The sequence below is a fragment of the Macrobrachium rosenbergii genome, chromosome 15 (genome assembly GCF_040412425.1).
Source record: "Macrobrachium rosenbergii isolate ZJJX-2024 chromosome 15, ASM4041242v1, whole genome shotgun sequence".
NCBI classification, from domain to species: Eukaryota; Metazoa; Arthropoda; class Malacostraca; order Decapoda; family Palaemonidae; genus Macrobrachium; species Macrobrachium rosenbergii.
This window is the reverse complement of record NC_089755.1, coordinates 13,867,227-13,892,570: the sequence shown is the minus strand read 5'-3', so window position 1 is coordinate 13,892,570 and position 25,344 is coordinate 13,867,227. Positions and strand designations below refer to the sequence as shown.

Below are 25,344 nucleotides of genomic sequence, written 5' to 3'. Positions count from 1 at the left end.
AGTAGAGGACACTGAAGCTCTAGCCTTGGCTCTAGCAGCCACCTTTCTGTGCCTAGCCTTCTCTAACTTATCTAAATGGGCAGTCAAAATTCTCCATTTAATTTCGTCCCAGTCTCTACATTCTTCACACGTCAAGTCAGGAGAACAAACTTGTCCTCGGTAATGAAAACATACTTAATGAGCATCATATCTGGAAGAAGTCAACATAGTATTGCAGCCCTTGCTACAATGCTGGTTACTAGACTTACTTGAGTCTGACATAATAGGTCCAAAAAAAAAAATAAAGCTAAACTAAACATCTAAGCTAAGAAAATATAGATGTTAAAATGTAATACTTTGCCAAATCCTTCGAAAACAATCCAGAACCATCTGGTGAATACTCCTGAACTTCAAAACAAAGCTGCTGAACAACCAATGTATGGTCACCGAGCAGCAAAAACTAACTTCAGCTATGTTGTACCTATACTTCCCAGGAAGTGGGTGGGCACTTACCTGCACCAACACAAAAGAGTGCCCATGAATTCAATTCTAAAGCTGCCATTAAAGTAGAAACTAATAGCTATGTAATTACTTGGTAAGTTACATATTTAAAAATTATTAATGAGCTTAAAAAGCTGCAGCAAATCTTAAATCTTTTATGGTTAAGTAATGCTGGAAAACAGCATATAAAAATGAAAATAATTACATTTTCTAATGAACTCCATACAATATATACACAAACACCAGACCAATATTCAGAATATATGAGCCTGAAACTTGTAGAGATGTAACAGGGACAATGGAAACCAAAGATAAACACGGAGAAAATTAAAGTTGAAATAAAAAGGATACTGGAAAGCTTGAAACAGTATTCTGACAATCTTCTGAATGAAGAAAATGAGTGCAAAAGGAGGGTGTTGGTGGGACAGAAGGGCAGATACAGAGTAAAGCATACTGTAATATTGAGAGGCAAAATGGCCTCAAGAAAAAAAAACAAATGAAAAGCCCCAGGAACGAGACGCTGTCACAGTTGGATAGAGGATTTTGGACTCTGGAGAAACCTGTGCATTGATGATGATAATCTGAAAGACATGGCATACTATAGCATCCCTCATAGTTAAGTCAAATTTTGACATATAATGAAAAACATCTAAAGATGCATCACTGAGAAAGCCATCCAAGGCAGCTACTGGTGTGTAAACTCTGGGAATTAAGACTTGAGGGCAGTGCCCAAAATGAGCAGAGAGCTTAAAGCTGAATTACTCTATCCTCCCATACAAAGGCACACCATCTCTGACTGCCACATGAACGGGGACATGGGAGTGCACATATAAGAAGTCCAAAGATAAGAGGAGTCCCTTCCTCAGTGATAACTCACACTAACGATCAGAGTACTATTCTATCATATCATTAATACTATGTTCCTCTATTCCAAATTAACCATCCCTATCCTTACTTAAAAATAGACATCATGCTACTTGTTTTACTTCTTATAACCTACAACATCAGTACAGTATCAATAAAGTACATAATTGTTTGCCAGGTCTTTCTCAATACTGTGCATAATTTGAAACCATACTTTGCTTCTACAAAGATGAAACATCATACACTGCTTAATAATAGAGAATTCAGTAACTTACATGGAAATAATGCAAAGATACTGTTGCATAATATTAATGGAAATTCTAAAAAATGACATTTTTATGATAAAGTTTTATTTATACTTACCAAGCAATTACATAGCTACTAGCTTTCCACACGGTTTGCGGTTGGCACTGCCATCGTTAGTGTAGGTGACAGGGTCTTGCCCACTTTCAGGGCTGATAGGTACAACTCAGCATAGAGCTTCAATTCCTTTGATGCCTAAATGTCCACTGAGGGGAGGAGGGTGGGTTCTGATAATGTAATTGCTTGGTAAGTACATATAAAACTTTTATTTTATCATAAAAACATTTTTATATAAGTGACTTGCCAAGCAATTATGCTGATTCCACACTGCAAGGAGTGTGGGAATCATGGATATGTTCTGATCAAAACATTAATAAAGATAATGACTGAACTAGAAAGGCTGCTAGCATTGGATGTGCTTGTTGTATCTTATCTGGTAAGAGAGCCACTTTACGGGTACCGCCTGGTCGATGCTCATCTTAACCTGTAGAGGGCGTGGCAGTATTGGCCAAGAGTCACCCCTACAGCCATGGAAGTTCAGTGATAGCGCAACAAACTGCCCCCAGCAGCATAGACCAGAATAAACGTAACACTGCCACCTACAACCAAAATTAAACAACCACCCCAACCATTAAAAACTGGGGCATTCCAGGTACACTGTACCCCAGGCCTCCTTAAACTCAATGACCTTAGAACATGGCGAAGAGATAGCAGATGGACAGAGAGCCCCCGCTATGCTTCCTTTCCCAACCATGCCAGCCACGGATCCCGAAGTTTGGCGCCAAGTGCCCAGAGTTTGGCATCAACTGTGACAATGAGCTGTTGGTGCTGATGTTCCACAGTCGGAGTTGGCGTCAATTGGATGGGTGCAAAGATTGATGAAGCGGTGCAAAGCGTCAAAAGAGGCGCTCCAGGCTGAGTCAAAGTAGCGCTCAAACCTCATGAGCTTTGACCTTAAGGAAGATAAACATCTTCTTGAAGTTGAAAATGCACTTCTGTAATCGAACTTCTAGGAAGAAATAAAGTGCATTCTTTGACAGAATGGCATGAAGGGTTCTTCACTGAGCCCAAAGCTTGTCAAGGTCCTCTGATCTTTTCTGTCTTCTGAAGATAGTACTTCAAGGCTCCCACAGGACAAAGAAGTCTCTCTTCCTCCTCTGGCCCAAGGATGTCTGTTACTTTCTTAATAACGAACGAGGAAGGCCATGGCTTGGAAACGTCCTCATTCTTGGCGAGGAAACCAAGAGAGAGAGAGAGTATACTGCATTTCCATTTGAAAAGCCTACTCTCATGTTGAAGGCTTGCCGCTCGCTAACGCATTTGGCAACTGCTAATGCCACAGAGAAGAGTCTCCTCATGAGATTCTTAAAAGAAGTCAAGCTGAGGTGTTCTAAAAGTTGAGCTCGTAAGCTACTTCACAATAACATCAAATTCAGGAGAGAAATCCAGGATTTTCTAATTTGGAGGTTTCAGGAACAGTCATTATTTCTTTGAAATGACCTTCAAAACAATAACCTATGTTTCCCTTGATGGTTTCATCAGTTGATGTAAAGGTAAAATTATCTAACTGGTTTATAGTTTCTACGTTAGTTATTTTTTTTGGTCTCATTCTAGAAAACTGACTGCCTGGATTGGTGATACTGCCAAGAAGGAAGTCTTTTGCAGTAAGCAAAAGATGACAGTAAAAACCTTTTTGCTCTAACCGTTCATGACAAACCAGAAGGTTGGCAGTAGGACAATATGGATGGAACCTAAGACAGCAAGAAGTCACTTAACAGACAATGGGATGATGAACATTCCTCCCTGGGCCAGAATGGAGCGATCAGGGTTGGATGTGTGTTGAACTTGTTGATCAACAAGATCAATTTAAGACGATATACACGTGGTCATGAGTCACCAATCCAACAGATTTCATCCATCGCCCATGTAGATTCCGTTGGGACCTACTGGGAGCAAACAATGATTTCTTGATGTTGCAAAGCAGTCCATTTGCTGGTTTTTATCCTGTTGGTAGAAATCATCACTCAACATTTTGAGATCCACTCCATCGGCTAGTTGGCGTTGCAGCGAACAATTGGTCTGTGATGATCAATGAATTTTATGCGGAAGAAACCTATAATCTATCCTGGTACTGATCTTGATTTAGGTCTTTCATTATAACAATGTTTACTGCATTTGAGCAGCGTCTTGGTTCTGGTAATGATTTACTGCTTTTAAACTAAAGAGTGTTCATTTAGTTAAAACCTGATGAACCAGGGCCCTAGTTCATGACAACATGTGAGCTCTCTGATATACCAGGATTGGTTCTGTCAACTCCAGTGGGCTCCCCCGACCTCCTGAAGCGTCAGAATCTTCTAGGTGAGTGGTGTGAACTCCCTTTAAAAAAAAATTTTTATGTAAAAATTTTCAAGGTTGTCTTGATCTCTGAGGATGGTGTAAGGATGGTATTCTGTTTGGGTTTTCCCAGATTAAACTGAAGGATTGCCTCATTGTTTTACCTGCCCCTGTGTTTCGTTATGTTGGTGCAAGACCCAGGTCCCCAGCTGCCCACTCTTTTTCTGAGATTGAGCAAGTTACAAGTTAAAGCCCAATCTTCAGATTTAGACAAACACTGACAACTGGGATGGTTAAAGCCATTTCCCAAGGAGCTAGGATTTGAGTGAACAATGGTGAGGCCGTGGACAGGTTGAGGATGAGGCTGGCAGTTAGACCCCATATAACAAAGTGGTGGAATTTTCTTGAATCTGGATGTCAGGACATGGAGATCGTCCTGCAGGTTGAGGCTGGATGTCCTTCAGTATGCCCTGTTACTTGAGGTAGCATGACCTTCACTGGTTTTTGTGGTCTGCGTTTCAAGGATGAAGGAATGGACTGACCACAACCATCGCAGGAGGCCCCATCCTTGACTTGGACCATCAAAATGTGTTAAAATCCCTACTGTTTGAGATCTAAAACCTCCTTATATTGCTGTTTGTCTGTGGTTGTTTCCATGTTTACTAAGTTGATACTAATGAGTCAAGTGATCGGCGACTTGGAGAAGGGGTGTTTATGTCATTGGATTTTGATTCTATATTGGATCCCGAGGTTCTGGCCCTCTGATATTTTCCCAAAAAGAGGATGGGCCTGGCTCAACAAGTGTATGTTCTCATTTCTTAGCAGCTGGTTTGTCATTTTGGTCGTTAGATGGGGACTGATGAGCAAATGTCCATACAGTCAGGAGTATTTTCTCATCATAATAAGATGGGGTTGAGCAAGATGGCTTATTTGCGTGTTGGGCAGGTTTTTTTCACTGAGCCTAATAATGTAATTTCAGTGTCAATTTTATTAATTCATTTTACTTTTTGATAAAACTTCTGCTGCTGTAATCCATTTTGTTATGCTTTTTCTTGAACCTTAAACTCATCAAAATGTAAATTCTAAATGGACTTGGAGATAATTAATAAATAGGTTTATGGTTATTTTGTTCTTGTTTTGCTCCCTCTTCCTTATTTTGCTTTTGGACTCCCTGGTCTCTCAGTTCCAGTCCTCATTTACTTAAAAACCAGATGAACCAGCTGTAATTTCTTCTGAAGATCAGAGAGGATCTCAAACAGTGTCTTGTAAGAGATGGGTCTGCCTAATGGAGAGAACAAGAAGCTGACTTCTGTGATGGTGGGAGACTCCTATAGTGGCAAAGGTAAAAAAGTCAGCTAACTGGTTTAAGATTCTAGAAAAAGAGATGAGCTTGTGAACCATCCTCGCAAGACAATACTTGGAACCAGTCAGAAGCTTGGCCAGACCAGACAATCTTTTTTCTAACTAAAGCTTCCATCATCCAATCAAGGAAGCCTTTTCTATTACCTTGAACAGATTCTTGACAGATCTGGCCAGTTATGGTCGACAGGACAATCTCTTGGCCTGTAGGAAGAATGCAGAATGAAAACCCCCTGGGAGGCGCCAGAGACTCCCAAGGAGGGAGCTTCCCCAGTGGCATAGAATTGATACTATTTCTTGAGAAGTTTGGAAGGAGGGCTTTACCTTGGTCCCTATTCATGGCCAGCCACTCATCCACTTCTCGAAAATCTTTTTTTTGAAGAAGAGGAAACCACTAGCTTGGGGAGGCAAATGACGTCAGCAGTCTGTTTCCTCCTAAGAAATGTCGAGGCTGGGGAAACAGGAGCAGCAGGCTCAAAGAAATCTGGAAAATTCGCCACAAGGAACCTTAGCAACGATGAATAAGCAAACGAAAGAGAGGTATCTTGTTCCAGTTTGTCCTCATCCTCTTGGAAACGACAGTTTCTTTTTGAAAAGCCCATAAATTCCTCAAGCTGACACTTAATCGGGGTAAAGCAAAATTTTCCTCAGCTGATGGAGGAAGAGGCACTGAGTGCCCCACTTTTGATGCCAAGCGACCAAATGTTGGCACCAAACACTCCACAGTTGCCACAGTTGACAGGAGGAGGAGAGCTGTCTGCCACAGCGAATTGTCTTTTCAAAGGCTGAGAGATGGAAGATCGACGCCACGATGCCTCACATCCAGCAAAGAGTCTTCCAAATCCGATGACAGACGAGAAGCAATGAGCAAGATGCCTTTTCAGTGGCGCTCTGTCGTAGCCTGGTACTGTGCAACTGGACTCCCTTGGACCTCCGGTATGTTTTCTCCCAGGTGCCGGGGACCGGGACAATGACTTTCGTCTAGGAGCACCAGCCAATGGACAGTCACCTCCTCAACACTCACAACACTGTCACTGGCCGCAACACTGACACTTGGCGCCGTTTTCAACACAAAATCCCTGAAAGAGGAAGTTAATTCCATAACAGTATTGGCTAAGAATTTTGCTTCAAGACTGGCAACACATCAGGCATGGGAACCTGGTAAAAGAAAATGTGTAGGAGGGCTAAGGATGGAGACACAACATGAATCAAAGGAAAAGAAACAGAGCTACTTTTCAGGTAAAGAATCTCATGACTAGCTCTACTTTTTGAATCTAAGGGCCGCCTTCCTTTTCCTATCTCGGTCTTAGTTGTCCAGATGGGATTTCAAGGTCTTCCTTTGCTATCTTCCCAACCCTGACACTCTGGACATGTAAGCTCTCTACTATATTCCTGCCCCCTACACTTGCCACACTTAGTGTGCAAATCATAAGCCACTTTAACAAGTCTAATTTTACGACCCTTAACACAATAATGAATGCTTGATTACCTGGAGTCTGACATATTTGTCCATCTTACAAATAAAATTAACTAACAATATTACTAAGATAGGAAAAGCCACCACAAAAAATGAGAGAGAATACTTCACCAAAAATACTGGACAAAAACCCAGAAAAATGAACCAGCAACTGCAAAAGACTACAGACGTTAATCGGGAGCCACAGAAAACGAATTGAAGCTCTATGCTGAGTTGTACCTATCAGTCCCGAAAGTGGGTGGGACTCTATTACCTACACTAGCGATGGCAGCGCCACCGCGAAAATATGAATTTCGTCAGACTGCTGTGTAGAAAGCTAGTAGCTGTGTAATTGCTTGGTAAGTCACTTATATAAAGCATTCTGTTGTATGATGTTAGGAAGGATCATTCTAGAAAAACAGCACCCCCAATAGTGAACAAATAACAGATAGCCTTCTCTGGCATTTACCATAATACCCTGTACATTGTATCTAACATCTGCATTGCAGGACAGGGATTAAGTTACCTTTCATCTGCTGTTATATAACTGACCCTTCAAAGAATTGATTTTCAAAACTGTAAACATTTTATTTTGCAAAATTAATTTATAGAAAAACTATTAATCTCATAAGAAACTGTGTACATAATTTACTCAGATGGCACTTGAAGCTATGAAGTGTATGAGAATGCAGCTTGAATTTCTAAGTCATGTCAGTTTATAATCATTACTGCATGCCATTCCTACAATAACTCCCAAATTCACTTGTTTGGTTATTCATTGTTAAAGAGGATTATACTGTATAAGTATTACTGTAAGTAGAGTACTTAACATCTGCCTAAAATGTGAACAAGCAAATCAATTTATGAAATGTGACAAACATATTATAGGGATATATAATACATTTATTTATACTTCTTCCAAACTCTCACTCATCTGGAAAGATGATCAGGAGGTGGGAAAGTGCCCCAGGGCGAAGTCTGATTATCTGTCAGTTGTATTAATTTAATCATTATTATTTTGTTACTTTACTTAAATGGGTTAGTGAAGTAGGTGTAGGCATTATACATTTAAGAAATGTAGACAAAGTATGCTGTTAATTTTATTGGGTGTTTGTAAAGCCAGTCCTCTCATTATGTTAGGAATGGTTGCAATGGTTGTTGCTGTGACGTCAGAAGACGTATAGCAGACGGTAGGGTGAAAAACAAAAGGTGATGGGAAGCAGTCAGGAGTCTGTGGTGGTGACAAAAGGCTGTGTGTCCTTGTCTGTGGTTTGTTGGGTTGGTTCGTAAGTCTTTCTTTTGGTTGTTGGGGTCATGAGCTGGCTTGGGCGAGCAGTGGAACAGGAATAGGTGTGTACAGTAAATTGAGTAATTGTTGCATATTGGTCGGGCTGGGTGTTTATTCAAAGTCTAGAACTCTCTTTTCCTAATTAATAATAATAATGACAGCAAGTATTACTATATAAAGTTTCATATTAAAATTTATTATTTGGATAGTTACCTACTGTTATAAATAGCCAATGCAAACAAGATAACCACTAAATAACATAGGCCTCTATCTTTAAATAAAAAGAAAACTTAAAAGAAAATTCAAGTGATTAAGGAAAGCAACTGATAGATCAAATTCCTTTGAGACAAACACACAGAGGTTCCTACAAACACCAAAAATACACCATCCCACAACACAACAAAACAGTCCAATAAGAAAAGCACCTCAGTGGACAAGCAGGATACACCACACCACCACAGAAGGGATTTTATTTAAGAGGAATCAAAGAAGAGAGGGCAACAGGAGCTGCAATATAGAATTACCAATACATAAGTCAACAATTTTCAGGTTCAGTAGATTCTGATCTCTTGTCTCACTTCTTAATGCAAAGTAGGTCTTGGTGGGTGACTGAGCAATGATTACTTACCTGCATCAACTTTTGAAGTGTAAAGAGTCAATGGGTGAATTCAGTACCTCTGGGTGTAATGGATAGTTTGAAGTGACACCATTCCCTTGGCTTCTGCTGCAATGTTAGGCTTCAACCTCTGGAAGAAGAATAAAGAGAGAGGTCAGAGAAAGTAATTATCTGCATATCTGTATACCAGATACAAATAATAAATAAATATAAAAGTGAAGAATGAATGCATGCCAAAAGTCTTAGATTAGTAACAAACATTCTACATAATCAGCAACCTTTCTACAAAACCTCAGCAACCTGATGCATGATGCCAACAGAATAGGGGTAACTATGAGGCCAAAGAATGCTTCAATGAAAATACATAACCTTTAATACTATTCATTTCCACCACCATTTCACAAAACATCACGGAAGAAACATAACATCTACAAAAAAAAAAATTTTTACAGTAATTTGTATTTTTCCTAACATACAAACCTGAAGTTCTTTATATTTTCGTCCCACCTCAGCCACCCCTCATTCTAATAACTGGGGCAGTCTGAGTATTCTTGGACAAACTTACTGTCCCCACAAGCAAATTCTTGGACAAACTTGAGCATAACTGAATAAAGAAATCATCCCCATCCCCAGCAAACATTGCATCCAATTCCTGTGGTCGAGGATCTTCTTGTGCTTGACTTCAAAGATGCCTCTTCGAAGGAGGATTGAGGCCATGAATCTCACCTGACTCCCTTGTGTTATCTCAAACCAGTGAAAGAAAGAAACAAAGGGTCTCAATGGGTCAGATTTCTGTGTGACAACTCCAAGAGTTCTCAAAGGGATTCCAGGGATGTCACAGACTGCTAAGCCCCTGTAAAGGCTTTGGAAAAAAATCCACACCAGAAATTGCACTGGTCGGTCGAGATGGTTGAGGCTTTTGAGGCTTAAAACCAGGTAGCAAATACAAGTCAGGCTCCTTAGATGAATGAGAATCACATCCCACTCATGGGGACTGAGTTCTCTGGGTAGGCAAAAAGACTGTTATCCTGGCAATAAAGAGGTTTCGGATGTACTCTCTCTGCACCATTTGATCTTCAGACCATCAGGCAGATGGCAAACACCCTGAATATTACTTCGAGATCTTCCACAGGAAGAGAGATCAGATTTCTCCTTTCAAACTAACTGAGTTTCTGGACAGCAAGACTGTTCGAAGCCTCAGACAAATCTTCCACGCGGAAGAGAGATCGACTCCTTTCAAACTAAGGATTTGGACAAGTGAAGACTTCTTTCAGCAAAGAAAGATGAAGACAGTCCATGCTACCTGCTGAAGAGTTTCTCTGATTGGAGAGATACTCTGCTGACGACACCAACTATAGAAGATGGCCCATTTCCCTGGCATGCAGCCACTGAGGATTTTTGAAGGTATCTAGACATTGCCTTTGCTATGCAGCAAGAGGAACCTCTCGCTCATAGGAGATGCTGGCTAGTCTCCAGGTGTGAAGTGCCAACGCTTCCATGGCCTGGTGGGAATCTCTCTTGGGGCCTCGGATAACAGAGCTAGCAGGTCCAGATACCACCCAGCATGCGGCCACTTGGGGGTAACCAGAGTCAACCTGAGATTCAGGGTAATCAGCACCCTGTTGATTATCCAACAAATCAGGCAAAACTGAGGGAAGGCAAAGGTCACTAGGTTGTCCCAAAGGTGCTAGAAGGTGTGAACAGAACACTGGAAGCTTCCTGTTGTGCCAGGTGGCAAAGAGGTCTTTACCCAGAGCCCCAAGTGCAAAGAGTCTCTCTGCAATGCCTGGGTTCAGAGACCATTTCGTCCTTATCATGACTCTGGCAACTGGGCTTATGTTTTGAGTCCCTGACATGTACCAGGCAGACAGCTCTACCTAGTGAGCTACTGCCCACAAGTGCAACCTCACCCCCAAACAGTGAAGCTGGAAGGACACCAATCCCCCTTGCTTGTTGACGTATGCCACCACTGGTGTTGTCACTCATAAACACCAAGGAGTGCCCCATCAATTCAGTTCTGAAACTCCTGAAGGGCCAGAAATGCAGCTTTCAGTTCCAGGATATTGAGGTGCTTGTCATTCTGGTCCCACACACCTGACACTAATACCTCCCCCAGGTGTTCACCCCAACCCTTGTTTGATGTGTCCAAGAACAGAATCATCTCAAGGCAGGGCAGGGGGTGCCAAGGGCCACTCTGATCATGAGGACTTTCAGTGTCACTGATGGAGTATTACAATCTGACAACACCGAGGAGACATCTTCTCTCTTCTTCTTCCTGGTAAACTTTACCCACTGTTTAAACAGCCAGACATGGTACTTAGAACATGGACTAGTCTAATTTCAATCAAGCCTCCTGCATGAGGCACGGAGGGCATGAGGGTCTTGAAAGAGGAGAGGAACCTATTACAAGGCTTGTCCTTCCCTGGGCAATGCCTGAAAACCTGAGGTTTCCTTTCCAAGGTGGATGGTTTAAAGTGATTGAGGGGTTTGTGGCATAATGAAACAGAAAACTAAACATTCATGCAATACCGACACCATCCTCATTACGAACATTAAACTTACAAACATTCAGATACAAACAAACGGGATCACACATTAAAATGGTTTTCAGAGCTCTCCCCTTTGCCACCCGTAAGTTCAAATTTTGTTTTGTGCACCTACTCTGTACATACAGTACTGTATGTACAGTGTATTGTGTTTTAGGATGAATAAATGTAAAATACTGTATTAATCTTATATCATAAGTTAAGTATACCTTAGTTTTACCTAGGGCTGGCCCGAAGGATTAAACCTATTTAACATGGCTAAGAACCAATTGGTTACTTAGCAACGGGACCTACAGCTTATTGTAGAATCCAAACCACATTATATCGAGAAATGAATTTCCATCACCAGAAATAAATTCCTGTAACTCTTCATTAGCCGGCCTTGGAGTCGAACTCGGGCCTAACGAGTGCAAGGCCACAACTCTACCGACTCGCCCAAGGAAGAGCTAATCTTATATCATACTGTACCTACATAAGCATAAAGAGTACAGTAATCAACTTACAAACAATTCAACATATAAACGGCCGTCCAGAAGGTATATAACCCGTTTGTAAGTGGGATGGTGCCTGTAAGTTAAGATTCATCCCACATAACATCAGTTGCATTCAAACAGCTTGCATGGCTTCAAGACATTACTTTACAACATTCAAGCAAAAGGAGGTAATCCTATTACTGGAAAATACAGGTCATAGTCAAGTGTGATTACAGAGGCTCAGACACTAAACCCACTCAACACTGGCTTAAGCTTTAGATGAAGGTCAACTGCACACTCTTTTACACCTGTGGACATGCAGACCATAATCACATTCTGTTATTTAACAGAAGGTTTTCCTATGTTTTACTGTTTGCTCTCAATGTTTCTGGTGCTAATTTGGTAGTAAATCAGTAGTTCTAGAGATACTGCACGCCCCCTTATATCCTGCAATGTTGGGGGACCACAGTAGGAAAACCAGGACTTTCAGGGGAGGAAAACACAACCAAATGGAATACAGGGGCCTACTCTGCTCTAACCTGACCAAAAGAACTGTAAATTAAAATAAATAAGAGGGTTGCAACCTAACCCAACCCAAGGGCACCTGTTTCTTACCCAGCCCCATTGGATGCCCGCCCCCACCTTAACCTAACCTAGGATGCTGGGTCCCTACCTGGTGAGCAAGGCTGGAGCCTTTGCCATCCTTGACCTCCTAACCTAAAATAACCTAGTGCTTGGTGTCACTTTGAAAATATTCAATAAACAATAGACACTCTGAAAACATTTAATAATTAGAATGAGAACTTGCAGAGGTATCATGGGGACATTTAATATATCCCTGTATCCCCCATAATTGCATTAGTGTATGTATGGGCAGTTCAGTATCTCTAAAACTACTAATACGACACAGATATGAACATCAGAATCTTTCAAAACTTGAGGCACAAAATTTTGCATGAAATTTTGCAATACAGATAAAATAATAGGGAACAAAAATTGCACATCTGAACATCAGGAGTCATTACTAAGAACTGAACCTAGTTTTTTTGAGCATGACCTGACATCAGTGTTTGTGAAAATTTGTTACAGGGTTAGTACCTGTTGTCAGATAACTAACTGTGACACTGAAGGTGACTCATCTGCCACAAAGTACCTGTGACACTTTGTGACATATGATTCACCTGCCACAAAGTGTCAAAGGTACTCTTTGCTTGCAAATTATACAAGACATAACTGAAAGATTCCACATAGGCTACCCTCTACCTATTCTTAACTAATATCAAGATAAAATGCAGACTTTAACAATACAGTTTCTATGACCATAATATGTTCCTTAACTTCATTAGCAACATAAAAATAAAAATGGTATAAAAATGAATGAAAACAGTAACTTTTGAGTTCATGTAAGAACCCAAAATCCCACAGGTTGGGTTAAGTGGAAAATATTTATAATTAGCCTGAACAAAGTATCTGTATTTTTGTAACGTTTAAAAAGATGAAAACTTTGAGTATTTTTTTGTAATTTCTAAAACATTAAAACATCTATTTGAGTATTATTATAACAATGAACAATTATTTCCACAACTCAAAACTTGGAACAAACCTCCACTGAGACGTCAATCTGCTGAGTGACCTCATAAATAGATAAATGGATTTATAACCCCCAACCCACCTCAATGGTTAGTATAAGAACCCCATAAAAAGAACAACCTCATGGCTACAGGTTCTGTGCAGAACTCGACAGACACAGGGATTACCCTAATTAACCTCACAGACTGTGATTATGCAATAATGCACTCAAGTCAAAATACAGTAGCCTACAGTATATATATTTTTTGGTAATTCTAAGGAGGAGCTCCTCACTGAGATATTGTTTAATAACAAAGTGAAAAAAGCTTCCTAAAAATGTAGAGAGTTGATTTCGTCATACTTAATCCGAAACTCATTTCGTTTAGGGCTATGATAAAATAAATAGGCTAAAGTTATAACCTCCACAGGCACACAAGGCAATAGGTACTAGGCCTATTCCATACGAAGACTTCCTCTGAAACAACAAAAGTACTAAACCAGGCCTAAATTTCCTTTACCAAATTCAATTTTCAGTCTTCATTAAAGAAAATTAATAATTACAAAACGAGTTCCTCACACAAGCTTATATCCAGCCTGGAGCAATCACCAACTCGTTCTAGTGGCAGTCCAGTGATGCCAACCACCGTCCTCCATAGTTCCCTCAACCCTAAGGCAGAAATTTCCCAGAAGTCCTCACGTCTTACGTTGTTGACATTATAACACACATGAAATTAAACTATAAAAGTACATTTCAGAAAGTCACAAAGCAGCAATACAGGCTCCCTAAGTATTTAATTCAAATAAAAAAATAATATTACTACATTATAAATTCACTGTATTGGACCTGTGGGTATGAAGGAGAAATTGCATCAAAACAGACGGTTCTCCTGCAAGGATGGACCTTTAAAAAAATAGTTTCTTTTTTTTTTTCAATAAGGCTGCTTGAATTTCTATTAAAGGTATCGTCTATGGTAACTTGACCACCTGCAATTTATCAGAACGGCTAATTTACATATACAAAGCTTGTATATGTAAATCAGTTTTTTTTATAAATTGCATCGAATACTGAATATCACTCAAAGCTTCCAACTTTCCGAAATTTAGAGACATTTTCCCCATCAGGGATTCCAGGCCACTGATTCCCTAAATCTGGGAAAATTTCCCCAGGTTGGCAACACTGCTCAGTCAAGGCTCCCCAAACGGCTATTATAATGGTCCATCTTTGACCAAAGGAGTCTTGCCCGACTGCTATGAAATTTAAGACTTTACTGTGCTAAACTAAATTCAAAATTACGGCATAAAAATATACGATAACATGACAGGTGTTGAGTAACTTCTTCTTCTACTGCCTCTGTGGTAGGACAGCAACGCTGCAGGTCTACAACAGACACAAAATCAAACCTCGTTTTCAGTTAATTACTCGGCCATTTCCTCCCCAAACGGCCAATGCTTATTCAATCAGTGAATATACATTCGGTATATATCTAAACATGTGTATTCACCTCCTCACAAGACCAGGAAAGGAGTGAATAGAATGGCCTGGGGGAAGAGAGGCATTCTATTGCTGCATTGGACGACATGAAAAGGATAGTTGCCAACTTGCCAGTTCATTCAATTTGATATATTTCTGTTCTGCCTATTGCATCAGTTTGTTAGCTCTCTCCTGCGTGCAAACTGTTGGTTTCCATTCAGCGCATTTTCATGTTATTCATTCAAGCGCTACAACATACATTGAGACTGTTAGACGACTATAGGCAAGTTGGCAATACCTGCGGAAAAGGAAGGAAGTAATGGTTTTGAAATGAGAAGGGCTTTATGGACTAAATGCATAACTTCTAAAATTTTACTGAAATAACATGAGATATTTACTGTCTTTTCTTTGTTTTTACGCAGAGAAGCTCCGAGGGACGCCCAGACTAGTAGCTTTAAAACGCGTGTTCTAGCCGCCGCAAAGAGAGAGAGAGAGAGAGAGAGAGAGAGAGAGAGAGAGAGAGAGAGAGAGAGAGAGAGATTCTTAATGATCTATAGTTTATACAGAAAAATTCCGAGAACCTTTCAAATAAGACATTGCAATTTGAAGCAAAAAGTCCCACCATATATCCCGAAGCAAGATAAACGAAAAATTCCCTAGAGTAGAGAAAGTTCCTTATGCCATTTCTCGAATTTCAGTGAAACTTTAAGGGACTAGAAGTAAGATAAAGTTTTCCTCTCTCTCTCTCTCTCTCTCTCTCTCTCTAACACTCTCTCTCTCTGGGTGTCATGCCTACTTCAAAAAATGCAAAACTTTGGGGCGCCAGACTCCTTCTTTGAAGGGAAGGCCCAAAGTGGTTTACGATGTACAGCCGAATTTTGCAAGACGCCCGAGAGAGAGAGAGAGAGAGAGAGAGAGAGAGAGAGAGAGAGAGAGAGAGAGAGAGAGAGAGAGAGAGAGAGAGAGAGGAGATTGTTAAACGGAAAATGTCCGCATTTAAGGAGCATAAAACACACTGTTCCCGAAGGCCAGAATCTCTTTCCATTTGCACAGAATTCCTTCCCCTGGCTATTTCAGGAGGGCATGCAATCCTTCACGCACTTTCTTCGGGTCCTGGGATACCTTTAGACCCAGCGCTGCTCCTGTCACACTTCTGATGTTTGTGGTAGAGGTTCCTGAAGGTTGAGAATTTGGGTATAAGATATATGTATGTATGTATGTATATATATATATATATATATATATATATATATATATATATATATATATATATATACATATACACATATATAGTTATAATTTTAAAGCTGGGGTCCTGCTAGATCAATGGGGTACACTAGGATGGTATGCAACTTACCTTAATTACCATAAAAATCTGGACTCTGGCCTTGAGGTCAGCTAAAATTATAAACAACAAAATACGGCTGAAGGCTTACTTCAAGAGGGGAGTGATTAGGTAAACCCTGGGGTTTAACTTAATTAATTATATTTACAAAAGAAAAGACATCAGAAGAATGGCAGCGTAATTCTGGGGTAATAAGGTGAAGAGCAAATGACTGGGAATTTGTTGGAGTAAACACAATGGGATGCCCGCTTCAAAGGGCATTGAAAACGAGGTAGTGGGGACCACACACACACAAGATGATACACAGATCCATAGCTGACTAACTCCTAACCTGTAATCAGAAGACTTATGGTTACTCAACCGGAACTAGCACTGTAATGAAGGAATTGAGGAATTGCATAGAAGACGCCTAGGCTGAACTCGAATCCAATGACTCGAATAACATACGATTATGTTACACTTCTCGTCAATGCTTTGCAAATTAAAAAGCACAAAATATAGAAAGCAATACAGGTCTCACTGTAGGTACATCGCACTATGAAAGAATAGGGAATGTGACTGACGAAAAAATCCTTCCTGGTACTGTACCTTATTTAGGAGCTGAAGTTATCTTCCTATGGCGGCCAGCGAGAGAGAGGGCAAGTGAATAAGTTCACAACAAAAGTTACTTTAGTTACTGCCTGTATAAAAACTGTATTTATAATACATTTTTCTATTTTAGTTTTAATCTTAAAAGTCCAGTTTCTTTGATTTTTCTATGTACACAGTAAGATTAAAGAATCTTATTATTAAGCTTAAATAGCTCGAGATTCCATGTGTATATCTTTTTGAGCGTAATTACCTTGGTGCTAGTTGTGTGTTTCATCGCCACCTTCGCTTAAAACTATTGTTTACCTGGATGAGGGTTTTCTAAGACGGGGCAGATTCCTTTCACTCTTCACGGAGAGCACAAGGCACTGGGCCTCATTTTCTAACGTGAATCTTATTTTCAGTACTCCTTGTCGTCTGCTGTTTTACAGTACTGATTTTTTTACTGTGAGATTCCTGTGAAATTTCACGTTAGTCATCCCTTCTTTCATAATTACTGATGGGCTGAACATGGGATCCTTTGCTGCGTCCTAGGAAACTGCTGATCAAGATGGTATCAATTTTGGTGACTGTTGGATGCGTTATGGAACATTAATGGATTTCTCAGCTGAAGAAAACTGCGCAAGGCATTCTTTGAGGTAGGTCTCATTCCATTTGGCACACCAAACAAGACTTTGGGGTATGGAGAACGGGTAAGCTGATTAGGATTGCTTTCATTCAGATTGTCATAAACCCGCTCGCATTCTGGGGTGCAGTGGAATGGCTGTTTTCCTTGTAAGAGGTTGGTGATAGGGGCAGTGGTGTCAGCAAAATTCGGTATGAACTGGCAAAAATATTGGATCATACCGATGAATTGCAGTGCCTCCTTTTTTGTATGGGGACATGGCATACTGCGTATGGCTTGGACGTTTGCTTTCAAAGGGCTAGTAGGATCTGGCGGAGGATAAACAGATGTTGCTCACAGGAGTCTGCATAGGTCACTATGTCGTTGAGATAGATGACACAGTTTTCACTACCTTCCAAGATTTTATTCATAAGCTGCTGAAAGCAGCTCGGGGCATTCTTCAGCCCAAATGGCATGACCTTATACTGATAGAAATCCTTGGGAGTAATGAAGGCAGTGAGTGGCTGTGATTCTTCTGCTAGAGGCACCTTCCAATAGCCTTTCTTGAGATCAATCTTGCTCAAGTAATGAGCGCTCCCGAGGCTGTCTAGGCAAGTATCAATCCTCGGAAGAGGGTAGGGCTCAGGCTGGGTGACATCATTCAATTTTCTGTAATTGATACAGAGCCTATCTCCCCCACCTCCTTGGGGACCAAGACGACAGGTGAGGACCATTGGCCGCCACTCCTTTCGACCAGGCCAAGCTGGAACTTGACCTATTCCTCTATTTTTCAGGACTTTTCAGGGTTTGTCTTATAATAGCCCTGCACTACTGGGCAGACTCCTTCGAGTACCTTTATGGTATGCTTAGCTTCCTTCGTGCACCCGAGTGTGTCTTCGGTAACGTCAGGATAGTCGGCTAGTAACTGACGCACCTCTTCTCTCTTGGTGTCATCCAGCCCTGGGGTGATGATCTCAAGGTGGTACAGGACTTCTGAATTTGAGGATGGGGGTAGCACTATTGATAAAGTGCCAACTATCGCGCCCGTTGTAGTTGGTTGACTCTTGGTTGTCCTTTCCTTGCGGGGAACACATGGCTGTAATAAATTAATATGGAGCCACTTGGCCCTCCTCTTGCCAGGTGGCTTGGAGTTTCCGCTGGATGGTTGGGAGATCTGTTGCCCATCTGGTCTTGGAGGGATCAGCCCAGGCGTATCCACAGGCGCTTGCTGAATTGCAAGAGCCTAAAGGTTCTCCTAATCTGTCCCATCTTCATGACCATGCTCAGCTAATGTTGACCTCAGGGTTTGGTGGAATCTCTCCATTATCCTCTGACTCTCCGGACGTTATGAAGTTGAATGGATATGCCGGACGCCATGGCTAGCCATACTGTAACAACACTCCTGCGACATAAAGTGCCGCCCCTGGTCTGTCTGAAGGATTATGGGGAATCCAAAACGGCAGAAAAAAACTGGATGACGGCTTCCACCACATTCTTGGAGCTCTCGCTCGGGACAGGTATTATTTTGGGTACCGTGTGAAGCGGTCTATGATCGTTAGGCAGTGACTTGCCAAACTTGCCCCTCGTATGCCCTTCCGGCATGAATTAGTCCATGCAGACATTCTTGAAGGGGACTCCTACCGAAAGGATGTTTCTCAGTAGGGCCTTAGGAACAACCTCATTCGGATTGCGGGTGATCTGGCACGGTGGACAGGAGGTGGTGAAGGTCTTAACTGTCTTACGGAGGCCCGGTCAGTAAAACTTTCGTTCAAGGGCGGTCCAGGCGACACCTGGCTGTAGAGACAGAGGAACTACCACACATCAGTGGAAGATGGAAGCAGGCTCTGACCTCCCCCGGGAAACCCGGTAGAAGGCTCCGTCTTCAAGAAGGAAGGAGTCCTTGGCCAAGTCCGTAATGTCTTCCTCAGCAGTAGCCAATTCAGAATGGAAGTTATATTTTGCCATTAAAATCTATTTGCTTGTTGTCATTTTAACGACAAAATAAAGCTTCTGCACAATGAAAACATCTAAAAAGCCACAGAACATCTCAGGTCTAATAATCCCATTATCCCAAATCCATCGGGAGCTCGCTTATTAACATATACTTAAATAAAAAAGGGGAAGAAACCAGAGTTTACAAGATTCTGTGCAACAATTGTAATGAGATTTACATGGGGAGACAGGTAGGTCCATCTCAAAAGAATAACAGAGCACAAAATATCAGTTTGATATGCTTCAGAGAGTTCAGAGATTTTCCTACATATTAGGGATAAAGCCCATAGCATAAACTGGAGTGAGGCTGAGCTGGTTTTCAAAGTAGTTGTTTGTACAAAAGGAAGATGCTGGAATCTGCTATCATCAATCAAACCAAAAATATGAACCTGTCAGGAGGACATTGGAAATCAAATGACATCGATGAGTTAATCCTCAAGCATCTTCTTAAGAAGATGTTTCAGAAAATACGACCACCAGAAGCATCGCCAGACGGGAGCTAACGAAGCCAAAAATCACAAGGCAATACCTTAATTTCCATCCTTCCTGGGTCAATGGCCACCTGCATGCCAACTTGAGACTTGCTTTTGTGTATATACACCTACATATGTTTTGTGTATATACCCTTGTTTCTGTTATCTGTTTTATACTGTCATATTACAGTAAAAGACATTCATATATATATATATATATATATATATATATATATAAGCAACATTATACTTTTTTTATTCTTCTCGTGGTCAGGTCAGGAACGTAACCTCGTTCCAATGCTCTGGATGCAGGGTTCGAATCCTGCAACAGACATCAGAATTACTTCATATTTATTTCATTTGGATCTAAGGCTTTTGTAGTGACGAGCATATCCAAAAGGTGTGAAGAATTCGAGAATTAAAAAGAGGCCATTGCAGACACAGGACCTCTAGTTTAGTCAGAGAGAACAAAAGACCTGTCACAATGAGAAGACTTCCAACCAGGAAGAAAAGACCTTTTCAACACTTCAGGCTTTTCTGGACTTTGGGGAACAAGATCATTATCTTCCTTTCCACTTCGTCTTGTTTGAGACTCAGAGTTCAGAGAGAGAGAGAGAGAGAGAGAGAGAGAGAGAGAGAGAGAGAGAGAGAGAGAGAGAGGTGCTTTGGATTTAGTTCGTTTTCAAAAATATAAAATGGATGAAATGATATGAACAAAAATAACTCAGACATTTAAGCTAAAATCAAATTAGCTTCTTAATAAAAAAAGAAATCAGAAAATTATGTTAAAATACATCACCTCAAAAAAGAAAGAAGGAAGTATTGCAAAGCATCCCAGCAACATGCAAAGGAGGTCTTCCGAAGAATGTCGTGCAAAGAAATCCGGAGAAGCATTGACAAACACTAATTTTTTCTTAATTTTTCTGGAATCTCACGTAAGAGTGCCACAGCTGAACTGGGTTAGGCCTCGTAGTCGATAGACGGGGATGTGGGGTGGATTGGAATCCGTGAGCAGAATTTTGGATTTTTAAAAAGAAAAAAATATTTATCTCTATAAATGAAGATATTTCGGATATTCCGGAGGTCTCACAGTTTTGATATGTCCTGTAGATTCTCAAGAGAGTAATAAGACAGATACATCACGCACATTCACAAGTATAGATGATAAAGTAAAAGTAAAAATATAGATGAAGAAACGAAGAAAAAAAATCATCCACCGAGGCTGATAATGAGTTTGAGTTCTAACACATTTCCCTTTGTGTGAGGCTGATGGAGACATTGCCGGGATAAAAGTTAAAAGTTGCACCATTTTCCCCCCAAAAAACAAACTCTGTAATGGACTTGACTTCCTTTTCTACTCAGACGGATTCGAGTGAGAGATGAGGCCATGTCTGATATGAAAAGTCCTTTTCTGTTTTGTCTTTCGTTGTAATGTATCGGAAACTATAATATCCTTTAACGTGAGATGTTCATCTGAATACTTGCACCACAGATACCTGCATTTTACTGAACAATATTCTAAACGTAGATTTGGTTTCACTTTGAGTTTTTAATCACTTTTCTCACTATGAAAATCAGTTGCATCCAACACTTTCTCTTTCTATCAATTTGCAGCTTTTGTTTTGAATTTTATTTTCAATATGACAGTTTAATATTTACAAATCGGCTTAGTTGGAATTTCGAAAAGGAATATAAGGCAAAACCAACAAACTGGACAAGCAAAGGAAACCAGTGAAATATCACTTTCCAATTGTTTTGTCAAACGATATTTGCATACCTATATATTTAATTTTCATTGACAGTTGTGTGTGTGTGTGTGTGTATGTATATATGTATATATATATATATATATATATATATATATATATATATATATATATATATATATATATATATATATATATATCTTTCAAATTTCACTACAATATTCTTTACTGTTTCAAATGTATTAGCTTTGCATTCACAGAACTGAATAATGTATGTTATTATAATTTGTGAAATATATAGTTAATTATGTTGTTATGTGCGTTTATATATACACATATATATATATATATATACATATATATATATATATATATATATATATATATATATATATATATATATATATATATTCTCAAAGTCAATAAAGCCCCTCATAAAACGAAGGAACGTATTTTAATCTACATATTTTGCTTCGCTCCAGTCGCCAGGAAAGTATTTACTTTTAGGGAATGTAAACACAAGGCCCTCGTCTCCAGAGGGAATGATTTCCTCAGCTCCTTTCCTCCGAGTGAGGAGCCCACCTGAGCTTCCTCTCTACCTCTGGGGCTGTGAAAGTGCGAGGAGAGGAAAAGCCCTTTAATATAATAATAATAATTGACATAAAACTTTAATGGTCAGAGGAGGACAATTCAAAGCCTCATGACGTGGGATTCTGCTCCTTCCACTTGGAGTCTTCTTGGCCTCAGAGCGGTGATTGGGACGTTTGCTTTATCGATGATGACTATTGGTTTGCTTTTCTCTTTCTTCGGGGAATTGGAAACTGGATTGGGGCTGAGTTGCGCCGAAGACTCGTTGCTTGTGAGTCGTGAAACAAAAGTTTTTTAACCGAAATTTCGACGTCGTGATTTTTGTATTGAAACTAAGGACATGACAGTGATTGTGTCTAATAAAAGATAATGCATTAGCTTCTCATTCCACAGACTGAACAGGTGTGTTATGATCAAGAAATGATCTTTATATCGAAACTTAATGACTTGTCAGTAAACATTTCTAATAAATGACAATGCATTAGCTTCTCATTCTTAGACTGTTTTCTTATTCTCTCTCTCTTATTCATGTAAATACTTTCATGTTTTCAGGGTTTCATCATCATCATATCATTCCTCATCATCTAATCCAACTCCGTGCACAGCAAAGGGTCTGTAAGACTCGGCCCCTCATCTCTTTCCTGTGCTTTGTCTTCCACAAATCTCCAGCCTCCCTTCTCATAGGCCTTATCCAACTAGGTCTGGGTCTTTCAACTCTCCCGGCGCCCCAGGTCCCAGGTGACTCTACCAACCTCTGTTCCCCAGGGGTTGGGCGACGGACATGTCCAAACCATCTCTGTTTCACTTTCATCATTATCTCATCTCCATATGGAACTTCCATCATTTCCTTTATGACGTCATTTCTAATTGCATCCTGCCATTAGACTCTAATAATCTTCTTAAAGCTTTATTCTCAGATCGATAAAATCCTTTAGATCTTGTTCCATTCCCGAATAAGATTCACTTCAGTATAGCAATACAAATCGTACTAAGCTTTTACATAATCTTTGATTCGTATGCAGTTCGATGGGAAATGAATGATAGATGACCCTACTTGGATTGCTAATGGATAGCTAAAAGATGGACACCCACTTCACACTAATAGTTTTTAATGGTAATGGAGTTATGTCTATTTTTCATCTAACAAAAGTATATCCAACGTTTGAATCAGTTTCTTCTTCTTCTGCATCTCGTGTTTGAAAACCCCAAAGAAAATCACTCTTATTTTCCCACGGGCGCTAATGATTGTTTGTATCACTGTTGAAGAACGAGTTAATTTGTAAAGTCTTTTTAAAATCATGATTTGGATCAGTTTCCATAAAAACCTCCAAGATTTCAAGAGTACTGAAACCTTATAGACATCAGTTTTCTTCTGATATAATTCGTTTCTCCTTTTTCGTTTTCTAAATGCAAGGGAAACAGTCTGAGAACGGAGCAGAAAGACAGGAAGCGTAAAATCATTCAAAATTAGAAGACTGCTTTTTTCTGAATTCTTGCAGCTCGGCGACCTTTTATCAAGGCTGCAATAACAATAAAAAAAATGCTAAGTGTTAGGGCCGGGTCCCGGGCTGATGGAATAAAAATTGTTAATTCATGAGCTCTAAGAACTCATAAATATTAATTCCCAATGCGTAAAGACGATTAGAGTTCATGCATTCAATGATGACAAGAAATATCAGTAGTCTTCATTCACGATTCCCATTTTGATTTTCTTAAAGCTTCTGGGAACGACTGAAAGCTCTCCATTTCTTCAGTGGCCGACGAAATCCGAGAGAAAGTAAAAGAGAAAGGGAAGAGAAGGTATCTAAATCACCAAAGAGGTATTAAATTCCAGTTCGCTAGAAAGGAGATTTGAATCTACAACAAAAGCAAGAGTTATCAGAAGACTTGCATTATTTCCTAAGTGAATAATTACCTGTACCAACGAGGTTCAGTTTACCTGGGGAGGGAGTGAGCGAGAGACAAACTGAAGTATGAGCAAACAAAGATTATTAATGCTCTTGGGAAGTAAATGGACGATGTAAACATCTTTTTCATACTAGATGAGTTTCCTTCGTGTTCCCAAATCCCAGCAACCGGAAACTTTAAGACTTATGGAAAAAATATTGATGATATGCAAGTTGTTAAGTTTAGTAATGAACTGAAATAAATACGTAGATAATTCTACGAAAACGTGAATGACCCAGTAATTGATAGAGTACACTGCTCGTATTATTATTAAGTGATCTTTCCCCAGAGAAAAAGGAACCAGAAAAAGAGAGAAACTTTAATAGCAAATAAACTATGCTGATGCAGCCATAATTCTTAATGAAACATGTTTACCAGAGGGTCGCCTTCCTAAGTGTTGTTATTATTATTATTATTATTATTATTATTATTATTATTATTATTATTATTATTATTATTATTATTATTATTATTATTATTATTATTATTCTACGTCTGCTCCCTTCTGCAGCATACGCTAGCAGATTAGAATAAACTACAGAAGAGAATTGAACCACAAGCGTTTTCTGCGAATTCGATTCCATTTGCAGGAACTAAATTGCAATATACAGAGGATTACAGTCTATGGAGTCCCTATCTGTATCTCCTGAATAGGCAACACAAAGCACCCAGTTTTAATCAAATTAGAGAATAAATACATTTCTTGAAAAATTATGCAATGATTATTTTTTCCCATTATGTAGAGCTTGACTTTTTCTTGCATTGGAAGCAATAGATAATTAAGATAAGCTGATGACAAAAACTCCTTTGAATAAAATCACCTGTAGAAGAGAAGCAGGTATATTCCTTGGTTTTTATATTATTTTATTTCATCCTAAAGTATTTAGCTTATATAATTATTAACATTAGAGATGTAAAGTTTTCATTTCGACTTTATTGCAAAATTATTGTGCGTTGCAGAGTAAATGCAGTGGAATGCAAATGTTTACAAATATGGTAATCCTATTTTTCATATAATTTTTTATTTCTTTTTTATTGAAAATACCTTAAAGTTTTTTTCACGAATTTACAAATTTCTTTTGATATTAAAGGATCAGAATTTATACATCCCACAACATAAAAAATAAAATCAAAATAAACATAAAAAGAATACAAGAGCTTTCTTTTATTGAAGCTTCAGATTCAATGATGTTCCTTTCAGTGCATTATTAGAATATTTTACAATCCTTTTCTCCCCTTCCCAATTGATAGAATGATTGTTCTCACTAACATTTTACAAATATACCGCTGTTCCTTATGCATATCTCATATATTTCTTATATTGTTCAATTCTTTTTTCCAG

General features: G+C 39.6%; 2 long non-coding RNA genes across 4 annotated transcripts in view; one reads left to right on the top strand and one right to left on the bottom strand.

Annotated features, from left to right (window-relative positions):
- LOC136846446 (uncharacterized) overlaps positions 1-13,936 on the bottom strand; it is a 143,931-nt gene extending 129,995 nt beyond the window's left edge. The window contains exon 1 of the long non-coding RNA XR_010855400.1: positions 13,866-13,936. This is a non-coding gene — a long non-coding RNA (uncharacterized lncRNA). The remainder of the gene's footprint in view (positions 1-13,865) is intronic.
- The window catches only part of LOC136846445 (uncharacterized), a 798,351-nt gene that overhangs the window by 432,746 nt on the left and 340,261 nt on the right, over positions 1-25,344 (top strand). The window lies entirely within an intron of this gene.